Source organism: Rhinopithecus roxellana, chromosome 5, assembly GCF_007565055.1.
Source record: "Rhinopithecus roxellana isolate Shanxi Qingling chromosome 5, ASM756505v1, whole genome shotgun sequence".
Taxonomy (NCBI): Eukaryota; Metazoa; Chordata; class Mammalia; order Primates; family Cercopithecidae; genus Rhinopithecus; species Rhinopithecus roxellana.
Window position 1 is genome coordinate 38,904,498 of NC_044553.1, and position 16,753 is coordinate 38,921,250.

The 16,753-nt window shown below is 42.5% G+C and overlaps 2 protein-coding genes across 4 annotated transcripts in view; one reads left to right on the forward strand and one right to left on the reverse strand.

The window, feature by feature from the left end:
• LYSMD2 (LysM domain containing 2) overlaps positions 1-9,095 on the reverse strand; it is a 28,871-nt gene extending 19,776 nt beyond the window's left edge. The window contains exon 1 of the mRNA XM_010361401.2: positions 8,781-9,095. The gene's annotated coding sequence lies outside the window, so the exon portion shown is untranslated. The remainder of the gene's footprint in view (positions 1-8,780) is intronic.
• Positions 9,071-16,753, forward strand: part of TMOD2 (tropomodulin 2) — a 66,195-nt gene continuing 58,512 nt past the window's right edge. The window contains exon 1 of one of the 3 annotated variants that reach the window (XM_030930666.1): positions 9,071-9,222. The gene's annotated coding sequence lies outside the window, so the exon portion shown is untranslated. The remainder of the gene's footprint in view (positions 9,223-16,753) is intronic. The other 2 variants (XM_030930668.1, XM_030930667.1) reach the window with 2 other exon arrangements.

Below are 16,753 nucleotides of genomic sequence, written 5' to 3' on the forward strand. Positions count from 1 at the left end.
AGCTCTTTGTATATTTTGAATATAAGTCCTTTAGCAGATACGTAGTTTTTAAATAATTGTTTCCCAGTCTGTGGCTTGCCTTTTAAATCTTTTAACAGGGTCTTTCTCAGAGCAGGAGTTTTTAACTTCAATAAAGGCCAACTTACTCGCTGGGTGCAGTGGCTCATGCCTGTAATCCCAGCACTTTAAGAGGTTGAGACAAGAGAATCCCTTGAGGTCAGGAGTTTGAGACCAGCCTGGCCAAAATAGTCATATTTTTTGGTCTCTGCAAAAAAATAGAAAGACTTAGCCAGTTGTGGTGGCACATGCCTGTAGTCTCAACTATTCACAAGGCAGAGATGGGAAGATTGCTTGAGATCAGGAGTTCGAGGCTGCAATGAGCCGTGATCGCCCCACTGCACTCCAGCCTGGGGGACACAGTGAGACTCTGACTCAAAAATACATACATACATACATACATACATACATGTGTCTAACTTGAGAACTTCTATTTTGTCTTTCATGGATCATACTTTTGGTGTTGCTTATAAAAGTACAACCTAGATATTCTACGTTATTTTCTAGAAGTTTTATAGTTTTGTGTTTTACATTTACTTCTGTGATCAATGCATTTCCCCCTCCTTTTTTTGAGATAGGGTCTCACTATATTGCCCAGTCTGGTCTCAAATTCCTGGGGTCAAACCATCTTCCCACCTCAGTCTTTTGAGCAGCTGGGAGTACAAGCAAGCACCACTGCACCCAGCAGGCTGATTCATCTTGAGTTAATTTTTGTGAACAGTATAAGGTCTGTGTTTAGATTCATTGTTTTACATGTGGATGTCTAGTTATTTCAGCAACATTTGCTGAAAAGGCTATTTTTTTCTCTATTAAGTTGCTTTTGCTACTTTGTCAAGAATCAGTTAACTATATTTGTGTGCATCTATTTCTGGACATTCTATACTGTTTCATTGATCTAACTGTCTATTGTTTCATGAATACTACAGTGTCTTTATTACTGTCGCTTTATAGTAAGTCTTAAAGTTGGGTAAATCCTCTGACTTTGTTCTTCTTCAGTATTGCATTGGCATTTCTAAGCCTTTTACCTTTCCATACAAACTTTGGAATCAGTTTGCCAATATCCACAAAATAACTTGTGATTTTGACTGGGATTGCATTGAATCAATAGATCAAATTGTGAAGAATTGACATCCTAGCAACATTGAGCTTTCTTATCTGTGAACATGGAATACCTCTCCATTTATTCATATCTTCTTTTATTTCTCTCATCAGTTTTGTTGTTTTCCTCACATAGATATTGTATGTCTACTTTAATATTTATTTGTTTCTGTCTGTCTCCTTTTTTCTTTTTTGGTGCTAATGTAAGTGACATTGTGCTTTTAATTTCAAATTCCAATTACAGGAAAGCAGTTGTTTTTTCTATAATAATCTTGTATCCTACAATCTTGTTATAATCAGTCATTTGTTCCAGAGTTTGGATTTTTTGTTTTGGGAGGGTTTTGGGGTTTTTTGGACAATTCTTTGGGATTTTCTATATAGATAATCATGTTATCTATGAACAAAGACAGTTTTATTTCTTCCTTCTCAATCCGTATATCCCTTTTCCCCCTTATTGTCTTATTGCATCTGCTAGGACTTCCAATACAATGTTGAATAGAAGGTGGCAGGGGATACCCTTACCTTGTTTCCAATCTTGGGGGAAAAGCATCTAGCTTCTCACCATTAAATATAATGTTGGCTGTAGAGTTTTTCATAGATGTTCTTTATCAAATTGAGGAAGTACCCCTCTGTTCTCAGTTTGCTGAGGACTTTTTAGCATGAATGGATGTTGAATTATGACAAAAGTTTTTTCTGCATCTATTGATGTAATCATATGACATTTTTCCTCTTTAGCCTGTTGATGTGATAGATTATATTAAATAATTTTTGAATGCTGAACCAGCCTTGTTTACCTGGAATTAATCCTACTTGATTGTGGCACATAATTCTTTTTATAAAATGTTGGATTTAATTTTTTAATATTTTGTTGAGGACTTTTACATGTATATTCATGAGAGATATTGGCCTGTAATTTTCTTTTCTTGTAATATTTTTGTCTGGCTTTGGTATTGGAGCAATGCTGACATTATAGAATTAGTTAAGAAGTGTTCCCTCTGCTTCTGTTTTCTGAAAGAGATTGTGGAGAATTTGTATCATTCTTCCTTAAATGTTTCATAGAATTCACCAGCTAAACCATCTGAGTTATAAATGAAATAGAGACTAGAAAACAAGAAAGTCAACAAATCCAAAAGTGTATTCTTTTTGAGAAGATTGACAAAATTGACAAACGTTTACCTAGACTGACCAGGAAAAAAAAGAGAGAAGATTCAAATTACTAAAATCAGAAATAAAAAAGAGGGTATTACTACTGATCTTAGAGAAATTAAAAGGATAATAAAGAATGTTATGAACAACTGTATTACAACAAATTAGATAAAGTGAATGAATTCCTAGAAAGACATGAACTAACAAAACTGACTCAAGAAGAAATACACAATCTGAATAGGCGTAGAACGAGCAGAGATTGAATTTGTCATTTTTAAACCTCCAACAAAGAAAAGCCAAGACCTAGATAGCTTCATGGATGATTTGTACCAAACATTTAAAGAAAAACTAATATTAATCTTTTGCAAACACTTCCAAAAAATGGAAGAACACTTTCTAACTCATTTTATAGTGCCAGTATTACCTTAATACCAAAACCAAAGGCATAACAAGAAAAAAAAAAACTACAGACTAATATTTCTTATGAATGTAGACTCAAAAATTCTCAACAAAATACTAGCAAACTAAATCTTGCAACATGTAGAAAGGATTATCCACCATGACCAACTGGGATTTATCCCAGGAATTACTGGTAAATTTAACACCTGAAAATCAATATATTACAATATATTAACAGAATAAAGGGAAAAACAGAATAAAAGGGAAAAACACAGGACCCTCTCAACAGACACAGAAAAACTCTTTGATGAAATCCAGCACCCTTTTGTTATAAGAACATTCAACAAAGTGAGAATAAACAGGAATTCCCTCAAACTAATAAAGGATGTTTACCAATGAACACCATTCAGAAAGTTAAACACACACACACACACACACACACACACACACACAGAATGAGAGAAAACATTTGCAAATCACATATCTGATAAGGGACTTGTGTCTAGAACATATAAAGAACTTTTATATATCAATAGCAATAAGACAAACAGTCCAACTAAAAAATAAAATAGGCAAAGGATTTGAATAGACATTTCTCCAAAGAAGATATAAAATGGCAAGTAAGCACATGAAAAAATGTTCAACATCATTAGTCATTAGGGAAATCATTAAAATCACAATGAGATACCACTGCACACTCACTAGGATAGCTATAATTTTAAAAAGGCATTAATGAGTGTTAGCGAGGATGTGGAGAAATTGAAATTTTCACCCATTGCTGATTAGAATGTAAAATGGTGCAGCTACTTTGGAAAACAGTTTGGTGGTCCCTCAAAATGCTTCATATAAAGTTACCATATGACACAGCAATTGCACTCCTAGATATGTACCCAAGAGAAATAAAAACATATCTTTACAAAAAATTGTATATGAGTGTGCATAGCAACATTATTCATAACAGCCAAAATGTGGAAGCAGTCTAAATGTCCATCAATTGATGAATAGGTGAACAAAATGTGATTTATCCATACAATGAATTCTATTTGACCATAAAAAAGAACAAAGTACTAATATGTATTACAACATGGATGAACCCTAAAAATATTATAACTAGGGAAAGAAGCCAGTCATAAAATGCAACACGTTGTATGATTCCATTTACGTGACATGTCCCAGAATAAGCAAATCTAGAGAAGACAAAAAATAAATTTGTGATTGCCAGGGTCTGGGTGTGTAGGGGGAATGAGGAGTGAGTGCTAACATGTATGAGGTTTCTTCCGGAGTTTTGAAAACGTTCTAAAGTTATAATAGATTGGGTGATAGTTACACAACTCTGTGAATATACCAAAAACCATTGAACTGTGCATTTTTAAAAGGTGAATTTATGATATGTGAAATATGTCTTAATAAAACTGTATTTAGAGAGAGAGAGAAAGAGAGAGAATGGTTTAATAAAGCTCCATCACTCAGTTTCAACCATTATCAACTCATGGCCAATCATTTCATCTATACCCCACCCCACCACTCTACCCCATCTCCCACACTGGATAATTTTTAAAGTAAATTCCTGATATTATTTCTTCTGTAAATAATCAGTTTATTGCTCCAAAAAGTAAGGACTGTTCAAAAAAAAAATCATGATACTGTTATCACATCCAAAAAATTTTTAAAATAACACCTCAGTCCAGGTGCGGTGGCTAATGCCTGTAATCCCAACCCTTTGAGAAGCCAAGGCAGGCAGATCACTTGAGGTCAGGTGTTCGCGACCAGCCTACCCAACATGGTGAAACCCTGTCTCTACTAAAAAAAAAAAATACGAAAATTAGCCAGGCGTGGTGGCACACGCCTGTAGTCCCAGCTACTGGGGAGGCTGCGACATGAGAATTGCTTGAACCCAGGAGGCATAGGTTGCAGTGAGCCGAGATCACGCCACTGCACTCCAGCCTGGGCAACAGAGTAAGACTGTCTCAAAACAACAACAACAACAAAAACTGTAATCCCGGCACTTTGGGAGGCCAAGGCAGGTGGATCACCTGAGGTCAGGAGTTTGAGACCAGCCTGACCACATGGAGAAACCCCGTCTCTACTAAAAATACTAAATTAGCCAGGCATGGTGGTGCATGACTGTAATCTCAGCTACTTGGTAGGCTGAGGCAGGGGAATCACTCGAACCCAGGAGGTAGAGGCTGAGGTGAGCCAAGATCGCGCCATCGCACTCCAGCCTGGGCAACAGGAGCAAAACTCTGTCTCAAAATAATAATAATAATTTTAAAAAACAGACCTTAATATAATCAAATATTCTGTGTTCACACTTTCCCCAATTGTCTCATTAATGTGAATTTTTAACAGCTGTTTTTTCAAATTAAGATCACACAGTACATTTTGTTATTTGTCTCTTGAATTTCTGTGTGTCTATAAGCTTTCTCTCCTTTTATTTTTCTTGCAATTTATTTATTGAAGAAACAGTTGTTTGTCATGTAGAGCTTCCTATATTTTGGATTTTGCTGATTGCATCACTGTGGTATCATTTAACATGATCATGATTACATAGTAATTAGCTTTTAGATGTTTGCTGTCAATTATACTACACATACGATTTAATTCATAATTCATCAACATAGTTGCTGCTCCTTTTAGTCCTTACAATCCACCATATCCTTTGAAGCATCCTTGACACAAATTATCTCATTTAGTCTTTCTAATAACCCTATGTGGTAAGTATTATTATCCTCAATTTAAGAGATGAAGAAGGCCAGGTGCAGTGGCTCACGCCTGTAATCCCAGCACTTTGGGAGGCCAAGGCAGGTGGATCACAAAGTCAGGAGATCGAGACCATCCTGGCCAACATGGTGAAACCCTGTCTCTACTAAAATACAAAGAATTAGCCGGGTATGGGGGCAGCACCTGTAGTCCCAGCTACTCAGGAGGCTGAGGCAGGGGAATCACTTGAACCCAGGAGGCAGAGGTTGCAGTGAGCCGATATCACACCACTGCACTCCAGCCTGGTCACAGAGCAAGACTTCGACTCAAAAAAAAAAAAAGAAGAAGAAGAAGAAGAAGAAGAAGAAGAAGAAGAAGAAGAAGAAGAAGAAGAAGAAGAAGAAGAAGAAAATGAGGCTTAAGAGAGGTTACAGAAACTTGGCCATAGTCAATCTGCCAGTAAATATCTGGGTTCAAACCCTCTGATGTTAAAACCCATGCTGTTATCTGTTATATGATAATATTCCATCACATTGCCTGTGGTTTGTGGTGGTTGTTTTCAATCAACTCTAGGAAGCAGTCTTTCAGTCCATCCAAAGAATATACTTTCACATTTCATCTTTAATACTTAGGATGCTTTCAACTTCAAGTAACAGAAAACTCCATCTCAAATTGACTCAACAATAAGGTTGTTTATTATCTCATATAACAAGAAATCCAGAAGAAGGGCAGCACTGGGGCTGGTTGATGACTGACTCAACAACAACATGGCAGACCGAGATTAATTGTATCTCTTTACAATGGCCAGAACTGGGTCACATGTCCACTACTAAACTTTTAGAGGCCAGTTAAGAGGATCCTGTTCCTCTTGTCTATGATAGATTTGAGAGTGTACCTCTCAGAAGCTAATAGAGTCACCTTTCCTAATGTGTAAACACCCACATAGGCTTCTATAAAAAAGAAGAAGAGGGTGGACTGAATGTTGAATAGACAACCAACAGTATCTACTACCTGTTCCTAATGAGGTATGCTACATATTCCACTGTGAATAATTAAAATACTTCATTATAACTGCCACGTTGAACTTTTTTACTTTCTGTCATGTGACAATTACAGTCAATATATCACCTTCTTCATTTACAGGAAGAAATGGTTACACAAGATGATACGTAAAGTCCCTTCCAGCTCCAGGAGTTCTATTTCAATTTTACATTTTCATCTTCTAAAAAGCAAGTAGAAAAGTTAAAGCTACAAGATATGGTCCAGAAATTATAATGGGTTTCAACTGATAAGTCATTGGCATATTGACATCCTTTCTCCCTTAAAATAGGACATAAGCATCAGATATAAAGAGCTAAACAGACTGGAACTGGTAATATCTTTCCATTAAGTTTTAACTTTCAGGTTAAATGTTCTACTTCCTTCACTCATCCATTAACACCTTCCAGTTTCCAACGCTCATCATACAGACAGAGACTGATCAGAAGTTCCTTTCCACAACTCACTTTATTTTGGTGTCAATATCCTCCTGGAGCATGGCTCTAGGGCTGTAGGATAGCTCTTGTATCTCTGCTTCGACTGCCAAATATGACTTTAACTTAAATCATTCACCTGTCTGCTTCCTTTCATGGCTGGTTTCTGCAGGAATAATCTATTCGTTTTATCACATGCAGCCATTTTCCTTATGAGGAACCACAGGAAACCAAAGAGAAATACTGTACACTACTGAGCACCTTTGCCACTCTTTCTTCCAATATGAATGAAATTGCTTTATTATTTTCAGCTTATGCCTACTATCAGCTTTCTCTGGGAAAACTGCTGGTTCGATCCGTAAGCAGCCCTGTTCTTATTTAACAGAAGGCTATGACTGTAACAAATGTACAATATAAAAAAGTCAAAGGCATCCTGTCGGTTACACAGGACATTCGGAATAACAAATGTACAGGAAAACTTGGGAACATGACTTAAAGTAATTTGGTCACACCCCCATTTCATTTAACTCTTTCTGGCTCACATTTGTCATTCTGACAGGAGGCCCAGGGCATAGTCCATTACCACAATTGATCATAGAAACGACACTGGTCTGTCAGTCAGCAGCTACTGCGTGCCAGTGCTCATCATGCTAGTTCCCAGAGTTTTAGAGAATTAACTTTACTTTCTGGTTTAACTCATCTGCTGGGGAAGGTATGGCCCTATTTTGAAATGTGCAAAGGGGAGACGGTGTTGGGGGTGCCCACAGTGGAAGGAGAGAAGACAGGCTTACTGACCACCTCTATAACCTTGAATAAGTCACATCACCTCTCTCTGCCTCTTATTAACTATCATTGGGGGAAAATGCCCTCACTCTGCCTGTCTCACAAGAGTTCTCATACAAATAAAATAAGCACATGAATAGGAAAGTATTTTCATAAATGCAAAGCAGTGTTATCATTTTCAGATATGGAATTTCCTCTGCAGCACTTTTTTTTTTGGCCACCCGATTAGTGCACACCTCGTGCCAGACAGACTGTAAACCTGTTTCACCTCTTTACACATTTTGCCTAAAATTTCATACAGAGATTACACCAGCCATGCTGCATCCATCCCTTTGGTTCACTTGCCTCCACCACATCTCTGAATGCAAATCCCACCATCATGTGAAACACTGCGTAGTAGCAACTTGCAAAACTCAACCAACCTTAAACTGTCAAGACAAGTCCCATAGGCAAAGGTTACGCTCAAAATATGCTGCAAAAGTTCAAGAAGGAGAGAGAGACCACATCTAATTAGAAAAGGCCTCTGGAAGGTAAATCTAGATGCCATGTATTTTCATAATGTTGGTCTTTGTCCTTTGTCACCCCACTCTACTGTCATGCTTCAGAAACTTGACTTTATTTTCTCTATCTTTGGAGCGCTCAAGAACCTGACAGAGAGAACATCTTATGGTATATTCAGGGATGAAGTGAACCGGCTCAACGACTAACAAAGCCAGTGGATTTTAACATTTACCCAGCCCAACGAGGTCCAACTATCTTTAGGTTAGCACGACATATAGGACTTTCCCGGCCCAAGAACTCCCTCAGAACCCCCAAGGAAGGAACTTTCACTGAGCATGCACTAAGTGCCAGACCCTAAGTGCTATGGGTCGCTTAATCCTCACAACACTTTTTCAAGCTTTAAGCCTGTTTTACAGATGAGGACGCGAAGGCTCAGACAGGCCGGTCTCGCCTCAGAGAAGCCACCACTGCGCGTGGGCTCTCCAGCCCCTCACGCCATCACCCTAGAGCCTTGCTAACCTCCACCTCGCTCACCTCTCTCCCTCCCTAGGCTGCCAACCCAACTACTCTCTCCTCCCACGCCTCCACCCAGCCAGAAAAACCTGGGGCGGGCGGGGTCTGTACCTGAGCCCGCTCTCAACGCGGCTTCCGTGTCAGGATGCTCGCTCACAAGAATGCTCCTCACAAACTTGAAAGCCTTTGCCACCCACGCTCTCCGGAGCCCAGAGCGTCTCCAAAGAGCCTGCCCAGGCTTCCCCCCGACCCAGGTGCTTCCTGCCCTGCAGAGCTGTGGCGGGGTTCAGACCCGGATTCCGGGAGGGGACACCTGTCGAGGAAGGGCGGGGCTGGGGGACAGCAGGGCCGCGGCGAGGCGCCGCTGGGAACTACGCTTCCCAGCCTGCTCCGCTGCAGCCGCGCGCCCCGGCGCCGCGCCCGGCCGGGAGCCGCCTGTTGATCGCCGCTCTCGCCCCGGCCACGGCGCCGCCCCTGCTCTCCCGGCCCCGCTCCACCGGGGCTGACGGACTGACGGTCCGCACCGCCGGCTCCGGGATGAGTGCACGGACGGGTGAGCACGCCGGGGACCGGGTGGGGCCTGCTCTGGCCAGCCGCTGTCTGCAGCCCCCGGGCCCGCAGCGCGGTGGCCGCCGCGCCCTCCCTGCCCGCGGGAGGATGCTCTGCGGCATGGGCGCTCGGCCGGGCGGGCGCACAGAACCGGGTCGCCTCTCGCCTCTCGCGTGCCAGCCTGGCCGGCTGCTCTGGGAGACCAGGCGCTGCGCCCGGACTGGAGGCGCCCGCCGGGGTGTGGGTCCCGCGCCCCGCACTGCGGTGCCGCAGCCTCTGCAGCCCGCTGGGCCGCGGCGTGGAGGGCGCGGTCTCCTCTCCTCCCGGGCTGCGGGGCTGTGTTCTTCCACGCCGGGCTTTGTTCCCCCACTTTCCCCCTTCCTGAGCATGTATGATGAGCTCCTGGAGCGGTATGCATCTCCCTGCCTCGTTCAGCAGGCGATGGGGAGGGGTGGACTGGCCAGCGTCTTTCCTGAGATCGCTGGAGCTGTCACTCGTAGGGCGTTTCAGCCTCCCAGAAAGCGGCCTCGTGCGGATCCTCGAGAACCTTATTATTATTGTTGTTACTTTTCTGGTTAAAGTAATGGTAGTATGCGCTCCATTGAGGCTTCCTAAATTTTCCCTGTTGGCCTGCGAAAATGAAGGTGAATTTTTAAAACAATAATAAAAGGCTCCTAATGGGAATTTTTAGAATATTCCGAGGTAGGAAGGTGATGCCGTCACAATGCAAATTAGCGGTGAAGGAGGCCGTGCTTGCTGCAGCTTCCTCTGTGTCCATTACATATCTGAATCACGAGGCATTTGGGAAGGGAATGAAAAGAATATCGGGGGAGGTGTTTCAAAAACCAGGTTCTCCTCTTAGCTTGACCATTCAGGAGCTGAGGGACCTGGGCAAGTCTCTCCACCTCTCTGGGCCTCTGCCTATAAAGTGGGGCGTTTGGGCTAAATGATTTGTAAACCTCTATTCTTCCAAGATTCTCCCCTCTCAGGGAACTGAGAAGATGAGAGTGTTTCTGTTTAACAGCACTACAGAAAGCCTGATTGTGACAACAAGCGCCTCTGCCCTAGTGAGGAGGAAAGATTTTTCAGAGCTTCAGCAATCTGATTTTTTTAAGAGAAAACTGATTTTCTCTGTCTACTCTCTTCAGTCTAACCCAATAAATATGCATTGCAATCATTTTAATTTTTGTAAGGAACTGTACATTGGTGGGCAACAAAGTGATGGGGTTTGTTTTTGTTTTTGTCTTTAATTTGCTGAAGGTGAAGTGATGGGATCAGCAGATAAAGGGTTAGTGGCTCCCTAGGGCTGGGCATGAGTGGTCAAATGTGGTCAGCATGGTGGTGGGGGAGGAAACCCCAGCAAGAAGTAACCAGAGTGTATATATACAGAAAAGAGAAGATGCATACTGATGGATCATTGTTTGAAAAAGAAATACACAATAGAAGGAATGAGAGAATCAGAAATTCGGCACTCTGCAAACCCTAACATGACAGTTGACTAAGGCAAGGACTTACCAACTGGTCCAAAACCTTTAAGTGAAAAGTAGTTGGGGAATAGGATTTTCATATTATTTTAAAGTATCTCACCACAGGTTACTCTGGGAAAATTTGTCCTTACAATGGAGAAATTAGGAGGTCACCACTGGAACTAAATGACCAAGTTTAGCAGCATCTACTGTGAGTCTCCTGTCATGAAGCAATAAGGAGGCATAATTTCACCTCTGTAGTGTTCCTACCAAAAAGACTTGGGGATGGGACAGAGCAAATGGGGGGCAACTATTGTAGATTAAATACTCAAGTGATACAACAGTGAATTGGGATGTATGAACTTTGAATCCTAGACGAGAAAAAAAAAAGCTGTAAAAGACAATTTGGAGATAGTGACAGCTAGGTAGGGTGCAAATCCCTTGCTGCAAAGATATTTTTGCTTTTCCTGGATTGTATGTGTATATGTATACATGAAAATATTAATTTAAAGTATATGTATTTACTTGCATGAATGTCTGTGTGTATCTGTGAATCTCTCAATCAGTATTCCCCAAAATATGTAGAATGTTAATGGGTTACAAGAAAAAGAAAGTGCCTAGCCAGATGTGGAAAACACTGAGCAAAGCTGGAAAGGTTGGTTTATTCTTGACTTTCGGAGCCTTTCGTGGGTTAATGATCATTGTATATGGGGATGTAAATGGGGTGGGAATGTCCATAGGATAGGATATGTAACGTTGTAATGTTTCCCAAACTGCGTGCAAAAATAAAAAATGAAAAATATCTTGAGGGACTGTCATTACATGGAACCAACTTTGAGAAACTGCCTTTAATGCATTTTTGAGTGATAGATCAGGACATATGATTAAATGTGTAAGTTGTAAGTATTTGTGCTTCCCATTACCTACAGATTAGAATTCAAATTTCAGTTTCTGGTTTTAATGGATCATAACAGTTTGACCCCTGTCTACTTTTTCAACCTAAATTTCCCATCTTTCTTCCTATAAATTATCCTGCTTAGTCCTTTGTTGTATACTATGAACCATTTTTATTTTCAGTACACCAAAAAGTCAATTCTACATAACTTTAAGGCTTTGTGGTTGTGTAAAATGAGACGCGCTCTTCTGCTCTGGCTCTTCCATGGACTGAGATAGCCACCTTTACTCCCAAAGCCATTTTGAGTTCCTTAGCCTTGGTCACATGTTTCAGCACAACCTTCCTTAAAGCTGTGATTTCTTCCTACTTCTGCTTTTATGAATTGCCATCCTGTTTTGGCATCAAAGCTGCCCCACTTATTACCTCTTTCACACGTGTCATCAGTATTCCTGGGTTCCCCTAGTGACAGTTAGGTAGGGTGAGGATGAGAAAGTCAGCTGCAGGACTGTGAGTGACACGAGCTCATGAAACAGGGCACGAGGCCAGCCATGCCAAGCCTGGACAAGAGGAGAAAGGAGACAAGCTGAGGCACAAGCCCTAAGAAAGGACCAGGAGGTCCCTTGAACTGAGCTGCTATTCAGGCAGTGTGCATGAGGACAACTGTCCTCATTGTTGATAAACAACCATTCTGACGGGGCAGTGTCCATTTTATACCAGTTGCTAAATGTTTTGCACATCATCTAGGTAAGCACTTACAAGTCAGGGTGCACGCAGCATCCATAAGTCATAACAAAGCCTGGATCAAAACCTAGCTGGTATAAAATGCCAAAGAAAGAGACAAGATGAGTGAGTCAAAGACCACATAAGCAAGCAGAAGAAAGGAGGGCACATGAATCAAAGGACAAAAAGCAGGAAACGCAAGGTGCCAATCAGGAAGTTAGAAGAAGCCCGTAAGTTCCCAAAGGCAAGAGGAAGGACATGGTTAAAAGCAACCGGCAGTTAAAAACCAGAAAGGCACAGATCTCCAAGTGGAAGGCAAGGAGATAAATAGAGGTCAAGAAACAGGAACTCCTCTAAAAACAGAAAAGAAGGCCAAACACAGGAACAAGGCAACAGTGGGAAATAGGACCCGCCATGAGAATTGGAAACCAAGAGGCAGGCTGGGCAAACAGCAAGACTTTTTGGCTTTTTGACTACTTCCTGCCCAGGTGGAAATCTATCTCATAGTTTGGCCAGCTTACACTATGGTGGCTTTCTACACCTAGCAACACTGACCCACAGCTCTTACAGGTTCTGCCTCTTTATATTCAGCAGATCTTGATGGGGAAAAGAGAGGGAAAGAACACCCAAAAAAGGAGATTATTCCACAACCAAGGACGAAAGAGAGATAGCTTTGACTGAGGGCTTGCACTTGCCAGACACTGTGTCTAATATGTACATGGTCACCTGAAGTGTCACCTCAGCCTTCTGAGATCAGCACTGTTCTTTGTGTGTTTTATGGAGGATGGAACAGAGGTTTGGAGAGGTTGTGACTGCACACATATCTGCATCATCAGACCTGGGGTTGGTTAACTCCAAGGCCCATGCTTTTAGTCTACTGTGTTCTTCTAACCTTGGACAGGAGCAGTCACTAGTGGGCACCTTGTTTTTCAAGTATGATTTAAGCTTTGGCAAGTTTTGTGTTGTAAGATTGGGAAATACGAGCTCTGCCTTCTAGTAAGATCTGTTCCTCATTCCTCTTTCAGCTTGTTCCTTCCCATTACTGTACCATATTTTTGATGGAGACTTCTCCTTATCCCCACCTCATTCTGTCCTTCATCCTCTGCAAGTATCTCCCAGAATACGTAGAAGCCTTTTAGTTGTTTTAAAATAAAACAAACTTAACTGACCCATCTTCAAATAGCTACATTACAAAACACAGGCCATTGCTATGTTATATTTGCCCAGCAGCCAGAAATGAATTAAATATCTAGGATCAATTCATGTTTTGTTGGAGGATACATTGATATGCAGATTCTGTTCTAATTTACTAGTTTTAGAAAATGTGGATTTAGCTCTGGTGAAAATCAGTGTACTAATTGTTTAAAATTATGAAATATTGAATATATATTAAAAAGAATAAAGAGGGCTGGGTGTGGTGGTTCACGCCTGTAATCCCAGCACTTTGGGAGGCCAAGGCAGGTGGATCAGGAGCTAAAGACCAGCCTGGCCAACATGGTGAAACCCCATCTCTACTAAAAATACAAAATTTAGCCGGGCATGGTGGCATGCACCTGTAGTCCCAGATACTTGAGAGGCTGGGCAGGAGAATCACTTGAACCTAGGAGGCAGAGGTTACAGTAAGCCAAGATCATGCCACTGCACTCCAGCCTGGGTAACAGAGCAAGACTCTGTCTCAAAAATAAATAAATAAATAAGAATAATAACCTCTACTGGGCACAGTGGCTTACGCCTGTAATTCCAACATTTTGGGAGGCCGAGGTGGGCAGATCACCTAAGGTCAAGAGTTTGAGACCATCCTGGCCAACATGGTGAAACCCGTCTCTACTAAAAATACAAAAATTAGCTGGGCATGGTGGTGTGCGCCTATAGTCCCAGCTACTCAGGAGGCTGAGGCAGAAGAATCGCTTGAACCCGGGAGGTGGAGGTTGCAGTAAGCCGAGATCGCGCCACTGCACTCCAGACTGGGCGACAGAGCGAGACTTCGTCTCAAAAAATAATAATAATAATAATAACCTCTCATTTACCGACCCCTTCCACTTAGGAATAAAGCATCACCAGCACCGTTGAAGCCCAAGACTCCCTTCTCCAATCAAATTCTACCTGCTCCCAATGTGATGTTTGTCCTTTCAGCAGTCCTTTGTAGCTTTCCTAGATATATACATACTCCTAGGTGATTGATGGCACTGTTTTGCCCATTTAAAACACTTTTTACAGCTGGGCACGGTGGCTTACGTCTGTAATCCCTGCACTTTGGGAGGGTGAGGTGGGTGGATTGCCTGAGCTCAGGAGTTTGAGACCAGCCTGGGCAACATGGCAAAACCCTGTCTCTACAAAAAATACAAAAAGTAGCCGGGCATATGACATGCATCTATAGTCCCAGGTACCTGGGAGGCTGAGGCAGGAGAATCACTCAAACCCAGGAGGTCAAGGCTATATAGTGAGCCATGTTCGTGCCACTACACTCCAGCCTGGGTGATAGAGTGAGACCCTATCTCTAAAAAAAAAAATCAAAAAATTTTTCACCGTTTTTTTTTTTTTTTTGAGACGGAATCTCGCTCTGTCGCCCATGCTGGAGTGCGGTGGCCGGATCTCAGCTCTCTGCAAGCTCCACCTCCCGGGTTTACGCCATTCTCCTGCCTCAGCCTCCCGAGTAGCTGGGACTACAGGGGCCCGCCACCTCGCCCGGCTAGTTTTTTTTTTTGTATTTTTTAGTAGAGACAGGGTTTCATCGTGTTAGCCAGGATGGTCTCGATCTCCTGACCTCGTGATCCGCCCGTCTCGGCCTCCCAAAGTGCTGAGATTACAGGCTTGAGCCACCGTGCCCGGCTTCACCGTGTTTTTTAAACTTGTTTTATTTTTTATTTTTTTAGAGATAAGGTCTTGTTTTGTCACCCAGGCTGGAGTGCCGTGAAGTCATAGCTGCCTGTTACCTCGAACTCCTGGACTCTCAAGTGATCCTCCTGCCTCAGCCTCCCAAGTAGCTGGGACTACAGGCATGTGCCACCATGCCCAACCAATTAAAAAAAAATTCTGTAGAGATGGGGTTTTGCTATGTTGCCCAGGCTGGTCTCAAACCCCTGGCCTCAGACTGTCCTCTCACCTCGGCCTCCCAAAGTGCTGAGATTACAGTTGTGAGCCACAGCACTCAGCCTCACTAGGTTTTGAAGAGTAATTTTGTTTGCTTTTCTTTTATTTTATTTTTTATCTTATTTATTTATTTATTTATTTATTTATTTTGAGATGGAGTCTCGCTCTGTTGCCAGGCTGGAGTGCAGTGGTGCGATCTCAGCTCACTGCAACCTCTGCCTCCCAGGTTCAAGAAATTCTCTTGCCTCAGCCTCCCAAGTAGCTGGGACTACAGGCGTGTGCCACCATGCCCAGCTACTTTTTTTTTTTTTGTGTATTTTTAGTAGAGACTGGGTTCTACCATGTTGGCCAGGATGGTCTCGATCTGTTGACCTCGTGATCCACCTGCCTCGGCCTCCCGAAGTGCTGGGATTACAGACGTGAGCCACTGCTCCCGACCTGTTTACTCTTTTGTAAAAGTTAGTCTTTGGTTTCTTTTGGATTTAATATATAGGATCGCTTGTTGTTTTGGCTTTGGTTCTGTCTTTGTGTATAGGCAGGCCCAAAGCCTGAGCACTTCACATTGTTTCTGATTTTCCTCTTTCATACCACAGTTATACAAATAAGGTAGTGGAATAAGAAGCAAAAAAATCCATACTCCTGCTCACGCCTGTAATCCCAGCACTTTGGGAGGCCAAGGTGGGCAGATCACGAGGTCAGGAGATCGAGACCATCCTGGCCAACACAGTGAAACCCCGTCTCTGCAAAAAATACAAAAAATTAGCCAGGTGTGGTGGTGGGTGCCTGTAGTCCCAGCTACTCGGGAGGCTGAGGCAGGAGAATGGCGTGAACCCAGGAGGCGGAGCTTGCAGTGAGCCGAGATAGCGCCACTGCACTCCAGCCTGGGCCACAGAGTGAGACTCCATCTCAAAAACAAAAACAAAAACAAAAACAAAAACAAAGAAACCCGAAAAAACCATACTCCTTATTTTCATTTCCAAGGCTTGTATATTTGGATAATAGGAAGAATTACTTAAGGGCCCAAGTCATGCTTACATCAGCTCAAGTCTTTAATCCCATTTCCATTTGCCTAACTGGCTCCTATACTTGCCCACTGGGACTCTTGGAAGCCTTGTTAGGCATTTGCTTCACTCCAGCATGTACATTAGCATCGTATTGCATGTTAAATGCTTGCCATGGGACAGACACTCTGCTGGAGGTGAGGCTGTAGCAGTGCTTTGCTAACTTCCCACTGCAGCATTGCTAACAGGAAGGGAAGACAAATGGGAGCCCTTGTGCAGCCTTGGTGGGGGAAAAAGCAGACCAGCCATGAGCTGGAAAAGCTTTGATTTGACTTTAAAAGCTATGAGAATACTGCATTCATC